Source organism: Taudactylus pleione, unplaced genomic scaffold, assembly GCF_031769625.1.
Source record: "Taudactylus pleione unplaced genomic scaffold, aTauple2 ptg000229l, whole genome shotgun sequence".
Lineage (NCBI taxonomy): Eukaryota > Metazoa > Chordata > Amphibia > Anura > Myobatrachidae > Taudactylus > Taudactylus pleione.
The window spans coordinates 265,227-283,927 of NW_028284631.1; the positions used below are offsets into that span (position 1 = coordinate 265,227).

Consider the following 18,701-nt stretch of genomic DNA (forward strand, 5'->3'; position numbering starts at 1 on the left):
TGCTGCTGACCGCTCAGTTGTCGAAAACCTGGATCCACCCATGACAGTATAAACAGATCACCGTTCTTAACCTAGACAAGGCTCGGGCCCAAGGTGTGTGAAGTGCCATTGCCCTAAAGGCGCTTACCCTATTACATTGCATCAGCATAAAGTAGTGTGCTTTGTGCAATGAGCTCATTTCACATGGAATCACATGGGAACGACGCCATAAATGCTCAACATGGCCATAGACTGGCGACTGGAAGTTTCTGGAGTAATTCTATGAAATATTATTATATTGAAGGAGCAGTACATGCCCTGGGCAAATATATAGCTGAGGGAAAAATAGCAGAGGAACCCATGCATAGGGCATATCCATTTATCTGCAAAAAAGCAAATATTTTTCGCACAATTCGTGTGTTTTGGTGCGATCTTTTCCCGTCTTTTGTCTATGCGCGCTCCTGTTTTTCAGACAAAAAGACGCAAAAATGCATTAGCACGAAAGCTGTAACTGGAGTAACCTGTGAAAAATACAGTAAGATTTGGGGACATCTGTCTGTACCCTGCACCCACCTAGTGACGCCAGCGTGTGTCCAAGGCTTTCTGACACAAGTCCCCACATTTTTAAGCAAAAACAGGGATTTTGCACATTTTTTTTACCTGCTCTGAGATGGTGAAAACAGTTTGCCGGTTTTATCTATGGAGAATTCGCATGTGCGAACACTTCACGAATAGGATTACACAATACGCCTTTTTGTGCGAAAAGTTCGCACACGCAAACACTTTCCACCAAAACGCGACATTTCGCGGCTAATTGGATATGGCCCATACTTGGAACAAATATTATATGTATAAATAGTCATGTATAAATAAATGTAAATAATATTAAAAGCCGGTGACATTTCTGTTTCCTCTTTAACTAGATATTTTGTGAGGAATCTTATACTAATAATAAACCATTCATACATAGATGGTTACACACTATTCCCATACAGAGATGCGGGAGGCTATGCTCCCTGGTGTCACCATGGCACCTATGTAATTAATGTAGATGTTACAGTGTACACTGTACATGAGCCAGGGCTGCTGTATCTGTACACACAGAGAGAAACGTGCCGGAGAGTGACCTCTAATAAACCCTGCCCGCCCCGCCATGACATTGCTTCCAGCCCCCACCACCGCGCCACTTCCCAGCAGCCAATAGGCGCGTCGCTCTCATCGTCCTCAATGACACTAGAGGAAGGATGGGGGTAGGCGGGGCGCGGCGTAGAGTCGTAGGTTCGGGTCACACCTCTGCTATGCTGGCCGCTGATTGGCTGCTGGAGGCGTGGAGGTGACGTCACTGGATGCCTAACGCTCTCACGGCGGTGACACCGGCTACGGCGAGGAGCAGTATATACTGTGCGTGCAGCGTCCGCCAGCAGCAGCCGGGACCGCCGCTTCTCCTGTACTCCGGGTGAGTCTTCTCTCTGCCACAGCAGCGCTCATAACACGGGGATCTCCAGTCACATGTTCTCCGGTCCAGCCCTGTGCTGGGCGCTGTGTGATGCTACTGACGTGTGTTTCCAAATTGCAGCATCCCCATTGTGTATCTTCTGCCGACCAGCTCTTGCTGTTATCCTAGTAATAATATATGTGTGTTGTGTACATTTTACAGTACTGTACATCTATTGTAATATAGTATAGCTGCTCTATTTAATTATTTCTACAGCGGATGTCTCCTGGTAATACTGTCTTTAAATAAACTGGTGAAGATTTAGAGAGAAATATCTGTGTATAGAGAAGAGAGAGATATCATGTGTGTGTGGAGATATATATAATTTCTCGTATATGTGTGTGTATGTGTATATATATATATATATATATATATATATATATATATATATATATATATATATAAAAAAAAAATTTATATAATGTATATGAGTATATGGTATCTAATCAATATTTAGGGGGTCAAACCAGTTAGGTGTGAGTTGGGTACTGTGAGCCATTCTCATGGCAAACTTGCACTGTGGATTACATTTGCAATTCAATTCCAAACTCTTTAATTTTTCAGAGGAAATTTAAAAATTTTTTGTGCACAACCCCTCTGAGCAGATGAAAAGGTTGAGAAATATTTATTTTAAGGTAAAAATGTCGGGACACTGTGCAGAACTTCCCATGCATCCCTCCCAATGAATAATCACGCACTTGGAGACGTCAGTTTTCATCTGAATTTCCCTAAACTGCTCAATAATGAGTTAAATGATGTGGGACAGGTATGTGGATGGTGCAAATGATGTGGGACAGGTATGTGGATGGTGCAAATGATGTGGGACAGGTATGTGGATGGTGCAAATGATGTGGGACAGGTATGTGGATGGTGCAAATGATGTGGGACAGGTATGTGGATGGTGCAAATGATGTGGGACAGGTATGTGGATGGTGCAAATGATGTGGGACAGGTATGTGGATGGTGCAAATGATGGGGGACAGGTATGTGGATGGTGCAAATGATGGGGGACAGGTATGTAGACGGTGTAAATGATGTGGGACAGGTATGTAGACGGTGTAAATGATGTGGGACAGGCATGTAGACGGTGCAAATGATGTGGGACAGGCATGTAGACGGTGCAAATGATGGGGGACAGGCATGTGGACGGTGCAAATGATGGGGGACAGGTATGTGGACGGTGCAACCGATGGGGGACAGGTATGTGGACGGTGCAACCGATGGGGGACAGGTATGTGGACGGTGCAACGGATGGGGGACAGGTATGTGGACGGTGCAACCGATGGGGGACAGGTATGTGGACGGTGCAACCGATGGGGGACAGGTATGTGGAGGTGTAAATGATGGGGGACAGGTATGTGGAAGGTGCAAATGATGGGGGACAGGTATGTGGACGGTGCAACCGATGGGGGACAGGTATGTGGACGGTGCAACTGATGGGGGACAGGTATGTGGAGGTGTAAATTATGGGGGACAGGTATGTGGAAGGTGTTCTATTAATGGGAAAGGGTTTTTTTTTTGAACTTTTACAAACTTGTATAAAACACCGAAAAAATACTATATAGACATTCATCTGTACCCTAAAATGCTTGGAAGACTTTAATTTGCTGAAAAATGCTTGAATTAATTTTTTGCCCTCGACAAAGTGCAATAATCAGCCCTTTTTTTTTTTTTACCTTTTTAAATTCCTCAGTACTTTCCTTATGGCCCCAACAGCCTCCTATATGGTCCTACTACCCCTGTTCTCACTTTTTTGGGGTCCAGGGTGGTTTCCCCACTTTTGTAGGAAAGTCGCACACTCTTGCAGTGACTACAACAAATTGGCATTTTTAATTGGATCTGACATTTGCCAGGTGCATACGTTGGTGTGATGTGTTAAGTTTCGTGAAACAAACTAGATATTGCAAAGTAGTGCCTAATTGGATTGACCCCCTTAGTATGTGTATTGGGTTGGTTTGTTTTGAGAGTGTACAATTTAACATTTCACATGTCCTATTTATCAGCTGTAAAGGTGGGTGCACACAACGATGTGTGTACCCACCAATATCGTTAGCAGCGGGACCCGGCAGGGGTGCCATCATCTGTAAGTGCATACACACTTGCCGATGTCGGCAATGACTAACGACTGCTGTGGGGGGGTGGGTGGGGGGGGGGGCATGCAGCATGGCATCAATAACGATATCCCCAGATTGTACTACAAATACAGACGACTGGGGATATCGTTAACGACCCGCGGGAGCGCCCATCGTCAACGATCTAGTGCGTACAACTAGACGATTAAACTAAATTGTCGTAACGATGTGTTATCGGCAATATCATTTAAAAAATCGTCTAGTGTGTACGCACCTTAACTTACTTTTCAAATTGTTATCTGCATAGCATGAATGGAAGATAATCGGGTGCGCATATGCTGAAACAAAAGCCTTGATGTCCGCATATTTGTTTTTATTTTATTTTGTGTTACCAGGGGTAAATTATGTATAGCTTTATAATGATCATAGTGATCCAATATCACACATGCAGGTATAAAATTGTTTTTGGCTGTTCCTCAAATAAGGGTTTGCCATGAAAGCGCATGTTGTTTTATGTAAACATTTTATGATGTGAGGGAGAACTTTCAATTCTTGTTTCCATTATAAATAGTCACAATGCACTCATCAGTGATGTAGGGGAAAGCACATACATGACACATTATTAGTCTGACTTTGAATAGTCTTGTGAGCAGTATTGTACGCTAGGTCCAGCTTGACAGCCCAACATGATCACCTTGAAAGCACAATCTACTATAGCTCAATGTCAACGCGTTTACTCTTTATTAACCTGCTGAAGGATCACGGCTAATTCCTGTGTTTTCATACCTAGGAAAGAGAAGGGACGAGATATGCAATGAAAGGCATATACAGGAGCTTCCTCTTCTAAAATAAACATTGCAGAGTATACTGGTTGTAAAATACATTGTAGCAACAATCTACTTTTTTTTTAACTTTATTCATCTATAAACGGGTTATTTATCGTGCGCTCTTCTAAATAGAACTTGGGGTCAATTTTACTAAGATTCGAGTTTTCGTTTTTAAACTCTTTGCTTCACCAAAACTCGGTTGAGTTTTCCCTTATCAAACTCGCAAATTTACTAAGAAGTGAGTTTAGATGAAAGTGAGTTTTTTTTCTTCCAAATTGCGAGTTGGAGGCTATTACAAACTCGAGATTGCAGTGTTTTCTCTCAGCAAAACTCACCCGAGCAAGCAGCCTGCACATATCAATGAGATATGTGTAAGCTGCTTGTGTGTTTTAATACCTGTAAAAAAAACGGGTTCAATAATTTCTTTTTAAAAATGACATAGGGTCCCTCCCCTAAAGCTTAACCAAACCCGGACTTGCCAGCCTGTCCTGGTACCTAAAATTACGGGGAACAAAATGAGTAGGGTTCCACCGTAAATTAGGTATCAGCACCAGGCTGTAGGGCCAGTCCTGGCTTTAATTATAGAGGTAAAAAATTTGCATAGGGTTACCCCTATAATTAAAACCAGCACTGGACCCTTTCTAGTGGGGGGCTGATGCCACAGCCAGGGGAGCCCATTCACCGGGCCCCCCAGCTGCATCAGCCCTGACCGCTAGTCAGCCCAGGCCAGGGATCCCTGGGAAGTTGGGGACCCCTCCAACAAAGGGGTCCCCCTCTCCAGGGCACCCATGGCCTAAGCCGGTAGCCTGGGACTATCCCCGCCACCCCTGGGCGGTGGGTGGCGGGTTGATAGTGTAGGTGTAGTGTTAAAAATATAATTAACAACATTGTCTTTACAGTAGACCTGCAGGTCCCAGCAAGCCTCCCCCGCACGCTGGTACTTGGAGAACCACAAGTACCAGCGTGCGGGGCATTAAGGGGCCACTGGTACCTGTAGTTCACCTGTAACGAAATGTTTTTTTTTTTTCTCTCTACAATTGACACACACGTAAAAATAAAAATATGCGTGGTGCGTTTATGTGTAGAGTGCTTTGATAAACAGCGCAACTGTGCGTCTTATATATTTTACATGTATGATTTAACGTGTGTATAGGTTATGGTAGGACTTTCAACAACATGCGGTAGCTATGCAGACGCACGACGCTAATAATAAAGCATCGCACTCAATGGTTTCGTGCTGACGACGCAAGATGGCGTCGTCAGGGGCAACACAAGATGGCGTCGCCCAATTTTAACTTAAGATCTGGTCTCAACCAATCATCCGGCTTCGACAAAGGGCAGACTAGATGGGCCTTGGGGTTTATATGTGCCGCAAGTTCGTTATGTCATACATTATATTATTATTATTTCTTATTACCATTTATATGGCGCCACAAGTGTTCCGCAGCGCCTTACAAAGTACATAAACAAGTAGGTGTCCAGTGGCTTACAGTACAATACAGGACATAGCATTCTATAGTGATCATTCTGGCAAACTCAGGCCAGTGCACAAGGTCAGCCAGGATCTCTATTTGGTTTGGTTCTTTGCCAGTCAAAGCCATTGTCTAGCAGTTTGGTAAGCCTGATACCTGCGAATAACCTACATTTGTTTGTAATGTGATTCTTTTGCATTGATTTTACCTCAAATTATTCTGCAGTAACTGCAAAAGAAAAGAAAGTGTTTGGTATTTAATGGAAGCTATTTAATCCATGGTTTTTGCTTAGGCCTTCTCACTTTCTGAAAATGATCAGTCTCTCCACTAAGCCATTAATCATTCAAATCAAGACTTCAGGATAATGTTATTCAACGTGGTCCTTTTTAGTTTAGTTGTGTGATGCTGTTTTGTTGTCTTGCAGCTAGCTTGCTTTTCTCTTTGATTGTGTCTGTCATTGTTGCCAGGCTGCAAAAATGCTTTTCAGTGATCTCCAGTCTAGCTCTGTTTATCTTTTAAAAGGAACAATTGTATTTTTGTACGGAATCTGACATAAGCTGGGTACACACTTGGCCGATGGGTTGGCCGAATGTCCGACCTGCCGACCTATCTGACGGTTGCTAAGTGCATACACACTTGCCAATCGTTCTGCTGATGTGTCTGCACTCTCAGCGACGACATCACAACTGGGCGGGCATTTGACATGTCAACTAGGTCAGCAAAATCAATCACCCGCAAGACCCTGCAGCAAAAGTTCGGACAGTCGACGGCAGTACACACAGCCAGATGCACCGATATTTCACAGCCGACCACTCTTCTCCCCCTGCATTCACTGCTAACATTCCAGCAGCACCTACACACACTCCCTCCCTGCATTCACTGCCGTGCTAACTCCCCAGCAGCAGCACAGACATACCATCCTCCCCCTATTAACTTCCAACACCCCAGCACACACACACACACACACACACACACACACACACACACACACACACACACACACACACACACACACACACTAACTACCTGTTGCTGATCAGGTTCTTGCTACCAACAGAGGCAGCAGGTCCTGCATGTGTGAGGGCAGACAACCAACAAAGGAGGGAGGGGCCATGCACTCTAGCATCTGCCCGACACATTTATGTACATTGGTGCGGTTACCTTGCTGGAAATCCGTCCCTAAAGACCAGAGTCCAGGGTGGGGGCCCTAGGAGAGGGAGGACCACGGCACATGTCCCCTTGGCTCCCTGCTTATTCCTGCTCTGGGGCACATAAAGCAGAATCTGGAACAATGGAGAAAGTCGGTGTGTTCCCTTAGGGCTGGTGCCCGGAGGCGGCCCCTTCCATTGTTTCTTGTATTTACGCACCTGCTGCTGTTACTATTTGTATAGTCTTATCCCAAAAACAAAAATTGCACAGCAGGAGGCTATTGCTTTTTTATTTTTTATAGAATATCTGTAACATAATTTTCATAATTTTGTACAGTTTGAAATACTGTGAATTTAACTTTTTTTTTTTTCTCTCATGTTATTTTTTACTTTATTTTGAATGCTTTTTTGTTTTCAGTTATTTTAATCCTACATCACAATTTTTACGTTGGGAAATCGGGACAGTTGGGCAGGGGTGCACGGGAGCAGTGGTTGTAGCTGTGCAGAACAGCAGTATACAGGACATTTCCTAGATTTCGGGTGTATGGAACAAAATTGTTCTGATCAGGACAACAGGAAAGAGACTTCATATCAGCACTATAATAATATATACATCCCAGTCTTTCAAGACTTATACCCAGTATTTACATCCTATCGTTCATGATCCTGCCATCTGAATCCCACTAGCTTTAACTGCAGCCCCAACTGCTTGTTAGTTACCTTTTTCTGTCTCTAGATTTGAAGTATATTGTAAAGTGGGAATATTTTTCATTTGGCTGAATACTTCCATTTATCATTAGGAGGTTGACCACGTACCTTATGCCTCATGTTACAGGCTGCAATCTTCATTCAAAACGTCCATATAGATTACAGTTGGCTAACCAGGCTTTTTGGGCAAGTACAACTGGAACCCATCTTGTAGGGAAAAAAAAAAAAGCTTAGAGCAAGGAAAGTGACCTTAGTACTCAAACTCATTTAAATATATATTATACAAGTCTAATGCATATTGTGGTCGGTAATAGTTATTAGTAAATGAAACTAGGAGTGCTAGGTAACCTGATATACGTACTGCAAGGGATGCATGTCCTTCTTAAGCTGGGTACACTATGATGTAACAAACAATGCGACAGTCATTTTAATTCCACTAAATACCAGAACACACGATTTTGAGTGTATACACTGTGCAATCTTCTGAACAATGGTACGATAGAACGTGCTGGGGGATTGTATCCAATTAATCGTTTCTCCTGTACACTATGGGGGGATTCAATTAGCCGTGGTACTTTACCATTGCCTAATTGATACCCTGGGCTAATTATCCCCGAATCTGGCACTTATCGGGGGCATGACCTAATCGTGGGAGGCATGACCACGTCCCCCATAGAAAACACCCAGGAGGGAAGTGGGGTGCGATCAATGGGATCGCTCCCCGCAGAGGAGAGGAGACTGCTGCTGCTGTTCAGCAGCAGCAGTCACCCCACAGCCCAGCACACAGCAGTGTGTACTGAGCTGCTGACAGGTAAGCCTGAGGCAGATGTAAAGTGAAATCACCAATAAGACCCTGTTTTTGCTTTCATGGCTGAGAAAACACATAGAATCTATGTTAACTTACCTATGTGTTTTTTCGGACGTATCCAGTTTGTTTTTTTTTCTCTTTGCACAAAACAGGATATAATTGAATTGCCCCTATGTATGGTAGGGCAAACACTACATGATGTGCACCACAGATGGGATGGTGCGATGAATGATGGCCATGAATGATAGATTTGGCATACTTACTATATAATGTGTACCATATATCGTTTCCGATCAGCGTCTGAACGATATATTGGACAATAGATTATATAGTGTGTACTCTACTTTACCTTCAAAGGGCCACACATTACCCATAATATCAGTAAGTTAAAAAAAATACATGTAACTAAGAAATATCTATCTGTAATAACATATCAGCAATTATTACAGCTATAACCAACACATCTGACAATAGAACAGGTACATTAGGAGCTGGGGACCACAGGTGGAGGACTGCCTGTTGCCCATCACTGATGTGCATGCGCAAAACAAGGTAAGCAGACGTTGAAGTGGAATAAAATTATCATTGACTAATGATGTGAAGAATTGGTGAGGAATTGAGAGCGCTACAATAAGGTTACACCATGCCCTTTACTGTTTTGTTGGATGTAAACAAATCAGAAATGTTACTTATGGTTTCAGTAAAGAATATCCTGGGTAAAACATGCTGTGATCACAGTCCATGGAGTGAGGTGAAATTATATATCTATTACTAAGTTATTCATGTTCAGCAAAACCCAAAATTATTAAATCAATGACCAACTTTACAAGTAAACTATTATATAATGTGTTTTTTTTTCCCCATAGAAGTCACTTGAAAAGACATTTCTGTGAAGTTGTTGCTGACTTACAACAGTAATTAAACAGATTTGTCAGCATCAGGCATTACACTTTATTGACATGCCAGTTTCATTAAATATCTAAATAAAAAAAAAATAGCATGACTGTACATAAGGATTCAACATTGCTCAACTAAAAAAATAAGTTTAGTGTGTGTGTGTATGTATATGTGTGTGTGTGTGTATATATATATATATGTGTGTGTGTGTGTGTATGTATATATATATATACACACACACACACACACCAGGCTCAATCCACGGCACTCAACCATCTGGGGTGCCCTTGGTATGTGACCACACCATCTACATAAATTCAAATGTAAGACAAACTTTCTTTCTTTTTCCAGGTGCTTATTAACTGATAGCCCTGGGTGTGGTCCTGTCTCTTTAAGGCAGGACCCAGTTTCATGTTTAAAATGTATGCAAGCTTGAGCCCAAGATGGCAGATCAAGTTCATTTATCTGAGAATCAGTGTAGGGACTGGCTAGATGGGAATGACTGTGAAGCGGTGGCTAGCTTAACAAATTATTGCAATATTTTGGAACCAACATTCCCTATGTTCAAAGGAGTTGCAGTTTGAAAAGCATGTGAGTGCCGAGTTTAGTTTGTATGATATATATATATCACACAGACACACACAGACACACAGACACAGACACACACAGACACAGTCAGGTGCATAAATATTGGGACATTGACAGAATTTTCATATTGTGGCCTCTATTCACCACCACAATGGCTTTGAAATGAAGCAAACAAGATGTGCTTTAACTGCAGACTTTCAGATTTAATTTGAGGGTAATTACATCCAAATCAGGTGAACGGTGTAGGAATTACAACGGTTTCTATATGTGCCTCCCACTTTTTAAGGGTCCAAAAGTAATGGGACAAACTAAACAATCCTAAATCTAACTTTCACTTTTTAATACTTTGTTGCAAATCCTTTGCAGGCAATTACAGCCTGAAGTCTGGAACGTATAGACATCACCAGACGCTGGGTTTCATCCCTGGTGATGCTCTTCCAGGCCTCTACTGCAAATGTCTTCAGTTCCTGCTTGTTCTTGGGGCATTTTCCCTTCAGTTTTGTCTTCATCAAGTGAAATGCATGCTCAATCGGATTGACTTGGCCATTGCATAACATTCCACTTTTTAGCCTTAAAAAACTCTTTGGTTGCTTTTGCAGTATGCTTCGGGTCATTGTCCATCTGTACTGTGAAGCGCCGTACAGTGAGATCTGAAGCATTTTACTGAATATGAGCATATAATATTGCCCGAAACACTTCAGAATTCATTCTGCTGCTTTTGTCAGCAGTCACATCATCAATTAATACAAGGGAACCAGTTCCATTGGCAGCCATACATGCCCACACCATGACACTACCACCACCATGCTTCACTGATGAGGTGGTATGTTTTGGCTCACGAGCAGTTCCTTTCCTTCTCCATACTCTTCTCTTCCCATCACTCTGGTACAAGTTGATCTTTGTCTCATCTGTCCATAGGATGTTGTTCCAGAACTGTAATGGCTTTTTTAGATGTTGTTTGGCAAACTCTAATCTGGTCTTCCTGTTTTTGAGGCTCACCAATGGTTTACATCTTGTGGTGAACCCTCTATATTCACTCTTGTGAAGTCTTCTCTTGATTGTTGACTGACACATATACACCTACCTCCTGGAGAGTGTTCTTGATTTGGCCAACTGTTGTGAAGGGGTTTTTCTTCACCAGGGAAATAATTCTTCTGTCATCCACCACAGTTGTTTTCCGTGGTCTTCCGGGTCTTTTGGTGTTGCTGAGCTCTCCGATGCATTCTTTCTTTTTAAGAATGTTCCAAACAGTTGATTTGGCCACACCTAATGTTTTTGCTATCTCTCTGATGGGTTTGTTTTTTGATTTTTCAGCCTAATGATGGCTTGCTTCACTGATAGTGACAGCTCTTTGGATCTCCTATTGAGAGTCGACAGCAACTGATTCCAAATGCAAATGTCACACCTAGAATCAACTCCAGACCTTTTACCTGCTTAATTGATAATGAAATAACGAGGGAATAGCCTACACCTGTCCATGAAATAACTTTTGAGTTGATAGTCCCATTACTTTTGGCCCCTTAAAAAGTGGGAGGCACATATAGAAACCGTTGTAATTCCTACACCGTTTACCTGATTTGGATGTAATTACCCTCAAATTAAATCTGGAAGTCTGCAGTTAAAGCACATCTTGTTTGTTTCATTTCAAAGCCATTGTGGTGGTGAATAGAGGCCAAAATATGAAAACTCTGTCAATGTCCCAATATTTATGCACGTGTGTGTGTGTGTGTGTGTGTATGTATGTACATGTAATATATATATATATATATATTTTAATATAATTTTTTTTTTTTTTTATCTTTAGGGATATCATTTGATCCTTTATCGGCCTTTTTTTTTTAGCCCCCTCCAGCGACCATTGATGCACGGGCATGGATGGTCGATATCGACCATGTTAGCCTGTTTACTATAGGGACCTGTGATCGTTGATCGCGGGTCGTTATAGTAGTTTGGTGGATGGTGCATGTGCTGGATGTTAGATATCAAACATGCAGGACGATCAGACAACGATATCTGATCGTTGTCTGATCGTCCCGTGTGTACGGGCCAATAGCTTTTTGATTGTTTCCTGTGTATGTGTCTTTAAGTTCATCCTACTGACAGCTCCAGTTTAATGCTGCATGTGATACTTTTGTTTCCTGTCTGGTTAATGCTCTTACAGCTGTATTCTGTGCAGAAAACCATCTGTGGTAAGTGGTGAATATTTGGCCTGAACATAGCACAAATTAGATTCCTCAGTTTCAGATGGAAAGCTAGTTCATTGCTCTGCAATCAGATGTTCCAGAGCACTGTTTTATTTTTAGTGCACCGAAAATTCTGGCCTGTTGATGCTTCCCAGATACCTTTTTATATTATTAACTGGATGCAGTCTGTAATTTGTGTATAGATTTCAAAATGGAATAGAATTGTCCAATTCCCAAGCAGGATATAAATAATAATTGAAATCAAAAGAATAAAACTAATTGAGACCAGACACATTTGACAAGATCATATGGCTTCTCATTAATATGTGTAGAATATGTATTTTTACTGAAGTGATTATTTCGAAATTGATTGTAATATTTGGGGGATAAAACTACATGAGTATCCTGACTTGTGTGGGTAAACACAAAGTTAATTTGAGATGCATTAGAGTACACTCGAGTGGTGTGACATTCATTTCCTCCCTGTATATGTAAAGCTGGGTACACATTAGACGATTCTGGCCAATGGGATGACCAATATAATATTTGTCGCCCGTACACGCAGAACGATATAGCATGCTATAAATGCGTATACACTAGAAGATGTGGACAATATTTTGTTGCAATTCGGGTCAAAACAACCATTCTAATATATTGTCTAGTAGTGTGTACCCAACTTAAGTGTTTTGGCAACTATACTGTAGGAGTATCCTAGGATTCAAGAAAATAAATATATGCCAACATCCATGATCTGGTAGGAGTGATTGCCACACCTTAGGATGGGACAGCTGAAAGGATTTAAATTTTTAAAAAGGGTGAGTTTTATATATACAAATGGTTCCACATACATCTAGCCTCCTGGCGCGTTAAACAGCCCTTCTAGTCATCTCTGTGAGTACTGTGAATGCCCCCTAGAGTGATGGAAAAAGATGTGCCATGAGACCACGCCCTCTGTGTGAGGCTATGCCTCCTTCAGTGATTGCAGATCTGTGCCAGCTTAAATAATAGGATAGGGGGAAAAAAAACCTCAGCGATAATTGTCGAAAAATCCCCTTTTTCCGTCGATTGCTGGGATCAATTAGCGCTCGAACAATGTTCAGGGCTAATTGGATACCGCTCTTACACTTCCTGATTGATAGACTTCCATATGTGTTAATGATTAACAGGAGGAGTATTTCTCCTAGAAGACTGTTTTGGTTTAACATAACCCTCTATGTTTATATCATTTAAAATGTGCCGTGTGGATATACATTATTATCCTTTATTTTTATGGCACCACAAGTGTTCCGCAGCGCCGTACAAAGTACATAAACAAATAAGTGAACAAGAAACCAGTGACTTGCAGTACAATACAATGCAAGACAAAGACATGGCTTATACACATTGCTTACATTGACTGTAAGAAGTCGCACACATTCGGGCATATCCATTTGCGGGATGGCTTTTCACTCGCGGCGTGAGGTTTTTCCCGTGCCGCAGGGTTTTGCTAGTGTGTGTAGAACTACATCTCCCCGCAGCCTCCTCCAAAATGGAGGGATGGCTGCGGAGTACACTGGACAGGTGAACTGTTTTTTCTTTTGCGCGCTGCAGGTTTTCAGCTCTGAAACCCAGCAACCATTTTTTTTTTTTTGTAATTGGATACCAAGGGTATCGGGAGCGCGCATACCGCAGTAATCCAAAATTGGGCGCAAGGTTTTCTATCTCGCTAGAGCTCGCCCCCAATTGGATAGATGGCATTGATTGGTTACATTAATGAACAAAGATTTCTTTCTGAAACAAAGGGACCTGTGTGTATAATTACATCCTCATATTCCTTGTGTCGTTATTTTTAAAGTGTTCTGTTATAAAACACACGACTGTTTTGTGAAGGTGAAAGCATCTGGATTCGAGGATTAGCTCATACGTTCAACTTTCTTAGTTTCAATGGTGAAAATTGTATAGCATAAAGAGTAATCTAACCCCTTACTGTGAGATAAAAGGATATAAGAGAGGATAATATAAGTCCCTTAACAATTCTGTATCCTTTCTGTGGAACTTCTGAGCTGGCTTTAATACCCTATTTTTTTATAGTAGGTGTGCACTAATCCCACGAATATACCTAATTAGATAATGGTAGGAAAAAGAAAAAAATAGTGGGCCTGATTCAGAGCCGGACGCTCTTTAAGAGCGCTCTCCCTGAATCGGGGCTTTTTTTGTTGTTGCGATCACCCACAGCTTTTGCGGGTGGCCAGGTGATGGTCGCTGCTTGCGACGAGACCCTTGTGTTAGGGTCTCGTCCGTCGCAAGCCCCAGAGAGCTTCCTGCTCTAACAGAGCAGGAAGCTCTCCACTGACCTCACTGGTGATGTCAGTGGTGCCTCCCACAAGCTGTGAGCGTTCCTTCGGGAATGCCTCTGTTTGTGTGGCCCCGCCTACAAAACGGGGCGAGCTGTTGATCAACATCGACAGCCGCCCCTTATGTAGTGAGTCCCGGAGCGAGAGAATTTATCTCTTGCTCCAGGGCTTGCGCGTGCGCAGTACCCCACCATCGACCCGCTTGCAAGCGCTATGCATCAGGCCCTGTGTCCATACTTTAAGTGTGTTATCCTGTACGATGTAGGGGTGCACTCTCAAACATTGGATGCACTCATATTGAAGCAAAAGGAAACATAATATTCCTAGTTGGAGAAAGTCAAACTCCTAATTAGTATATAAATTTTAGTGAACTAAATCTAGTGCCTCCAGCTAGGAATATTGTATTGTTAATAAAGCTTGGAATGATGCAGAAAACGCTGCACCACAGAACATTATATATAAGGAAGGAAGTAATAGCTCAGTTTCTGGTACATAAAACAGAACTACATAGAAATTAACAAAAACAGTATTTCAACAGCCGAATGAGAGTGCTGAAGATCTGAGCTCTGTCAGTACTCACTGTATGTCATTTTATAAACCTTGAATACAGTCACAGAGCTGCTGAACTGATGAGATAGTGGAAAGTTCAGCTTATTGATTGAGAGGTATACATTTTTTTTTTTTTTCCCCTGTAATGAGCCACAATTCAATAGAATGCAGTTTAAATTTATGTTCCAAGCCCTGGCTGTCTCTTGGCTCGCTCTCTCCCTCCCCCTCTCCGAGCTGCCTACTGTGGTAATTGTGTTGGAGGCAGTTTGTATTGAGGGTGTTTTAGTCTTTCACTAGATGATATATGGTAATGAGTGTTGCCTTGTCATTAGGAAAAGATGGCTTCGGTGTATTGTCTGGTAGTTTAAAATGGAAAAAGTATTCTTGCCGAGTTGCTGCTTAATTATACTGTCATCTTATTCCCAGTTCTTTATTTTTAAGGTAAATATTTAATTTAGTACTTTTAAATAAACATTCACAGAACAATTCGTCTATGCCTAGACCACAGGGCATGCCGTTTGTAGATTATAGTGTTGTCCTACAGGACTGTAGGGCTCAGCCTCCTATTTATTATCATAATGATTAAGCGGTAAAGCAATAATGGTTACATGTTGCTGTGAATGCACCCGGTGGCTCGCACCATTATTGTTAAGGTTTCCTAGACCTTATTGCGTAAACCCCCTAGAACTCAAACATGCCGAGATCTACTGTCAATAACGTCCACCTGCTGTTCCCTTAGAACTAATTACGTTTACCGGTACTTAGATGGCCGCCTGGACTTCAGCTCGGAGTAGTAGGGGTTTACACAGACAATCTAGGAAGAGAAGCGTAAACGTGACACAATAGGAGTAGAAGAGATGAAATGCGGCTTAAACAGCAAGAGTATTGATGCAGTTGGTATAGATGTGTCTTATGGCGCCGGTGTATTGATGCAGCTGGTATAGCTGAAGGAGTTGATGTGGCTTGTGCAGCCAGTGTATTGATGCAGCTGGTATAGCTGAAGGAGTTGATGCGGCTTGTGAAGAACCGTGGTGTGGCTGGATTTGCCGTGGTGCGGCCAATACAGCTGGAACAATTGATGCGGCCTGGAGGCTGAGGTGCGGCTTGGTGCACTGTGGTGCGGCTTTTGCAGCTGGAGGAATTGATGCGGCCAGGAGGCCGAGGTACGGCAAGGTTTAACTGTGGAGCAGCTATTACAGCTGGAGGAATGGTTGCGGTCTGGAGACTGAGGTTCGGCTTGGTAGCCGTGGAGCTTCAATAGTAGCTGGAAGAATTGATGCGGTCTGGAGACCGAGGTTCGGCTTGGAACAACGTTATGACAGTCTAGTTACAGGAACCGGAAGGGCATGTTCAGAGATGCTATAGTCGGCAAGGCCGTGAATACGCCGTTGGTTATTTAAAAGATTAAGAACGAATCGAAGCAACGGATAATCATTCTGTGTTCCCAGTAACACGTGATGTCGTCTGGCGTCCAGATCGCCTAGCAACAGATGGTGCAGTTCCCGTATGGCAGGCGGAAGTAGAAGGAGTAACCATCGAAGTGCTGGAGGGTAGCAAGTCGTGCCGGCAATTTGTAACAATTAAAGAACTGGGAGCTTGGTGTTATGTGACCATATTTGATGAGACCCTTATCATTGTCACTTTATGTTCAGCACACAAGATCTTACTCAAATGGTTAAAAATGACATCACAGATCATTCAATTATTTGTTATCTCTTTTCTGGACATGCTCACTGTTTCAGATTTACATTCTCTATTGTACAAATGGATCATATTCCTACAATTGTCTGGTATTCTCAATCCTCCATATTATCTGTGGTTGATGAATTATCTCTTCATCTAGCCTATTATGCTGAGCACACACTGCAATATCTGTACATCTGTGCCCCCAGGTGACGCAAATAATAATTTGATTAAGTTGCTTGATATGCTGGGCATACACGGCCAGATAAAATGTCTGTCAGACCGACAGACATTCTATCTGGCCGGCTGCCAGCCGCAGATGTCGCCGGCATACACTGTGAGATTTCTCTCACAGTGTATTCGGCAGACATCTGCGCTTCGTCCCCGGGGGGTAGACATTTCCCTGTTCCTTCCGTAGGAAGGAACACAGGAAATGTCTGTCTGTCGGCCGCGGCTGGGCATACACTGCCCGATGCGGCCGACAGTTTAATGGGAAAAATCGCATCGGACAGGTATGCTGGACAATCCGGCATGCCCGACCGAGCAATATTTAACCCTCGGTCGCCCCCCACACGCTACAATTATAGGGGCGATCCGCGGATATCAGGCGGATCGCCCCGATAATTGTAGCGTGTATGGCCAGCATTAGTAATTCTGGGTAGAAAATGACCCCAATTGGCCTCGAATTGGACTAAAGCTGGCCACACACTAGACCAACTTACATCCAACCAGCCAACTTGTTGTTTGGTTGGAATGAAAATCTGGTAACGTATGGGAGTAAATGATCAGCAATTTGCTCGTAAATGCCAGAAAACAGATGAAAATGGTCGTTCAGACAAGTTTGTTAAATGTTTGATCTAAACTATTTGTTCAAACAACAGTTTTGGTCCATTTTACAGCGTTTGGGAGCAAATTGCTGATTGGTTGGAATGAAAATCTGGTAAGGTATACAATCAACTAGTTGGCTGGTTAGACAGATAATCTTTAGATGTGCGGCCAGCTTTAGAAGTGGTAACACCTTACATGGTCACCCTGCTTTCCTTTTACTCATATTCTTGTATAAATGCCCAAATAATACCATAAAAACACAGTGTCTCATTACATTGGACCATAAATTGTGTGCTCACCTGTGTGTACCATAGTCTTGTCCTGTGCGGTCAGCCTCCCTAGCTGCTCCCAGGGCCAACATTTGGTATATTATATATGGGTAGAATTGTGCTATATACTTTGTGTCAGCAAATTATAACCTTTTAGATTACAACCTCCTTCTTCTTTTTTTCCTTTTTTTTTTTTGTAATAGGTGGTCATTCTGAATTGTGAGTGCCTAACCTTTATCTGCCATGGGCCGCTTTTTTTGTAGTGCCAGATTTGCCATGCCACGCTATGCAGACATGGTAATGCTCTGCTTCACCAGAGCATCAAAAAGCTGCTAGGGTAAAGGGCATCCATTTATAGAAATATATCATGCACTTCATACACCACATCTAAATAATGCATGACTAATCCAACAGTGAGCCACAAAGTGCCCTGTTTCTTAGTATTGTTGTGTGCTGCAGTCTTATGAAGTACTCCCTCTACCCAGTGTAGGGGACAAGTGGTGTTAACTCTAGTCACATACAGTGCATGGTTATAGGTAATTCCCCCTCGGCCCAGCCCCACAGTATGTATGTTCCGGTATTATAGTATTACTGAAATGGTAACAAATATATTGGATAATGTAAATATTGATTTTATTTGTGTAAGCACATTGGCATTACTGCACAAATTGCTCAGGGCGGAGGCTGGTTTTCTTTTACTACTGTTAATCCATAGATACTGATAAGTTTGAATATAGAAATAATTAAAGATGCAGCTCATGATAAGGTGTAAACCAAGATTGTTGCTATACCCTCTTCCAGCACCACTTGCTATTCTATGGGGCTGGTTGGGAATCCCTTTTCTCTCTTTGGGCTTCAGGAG

The 18,701-nt window shown here is 42.4% G+C and overlaps 1 protein-coding gene across 1 annotated transcript in view; it reads left to right on the top strand.

Annotated features, from left to right (window-relative positions):
• Positions 1-1,324: 1,324 nt before the first annotated feature.
• ACSL3 (acyl-CoA synthetase long chain family member 3) overlaps positions 1,325-18,701 on the top strand; it is a 111,046-nt gene continuing 93,669 nt past the window's right edge. Inside the window, exon 1 of the mRNA XM_088479181.1 lies at positions 1,325-1,435. The gene's annotated coding sequence lies outside the window, so the exon portion shown is untranslated. The remainder of the gene's footprint in view (positions 1,436-18,701) is intronic.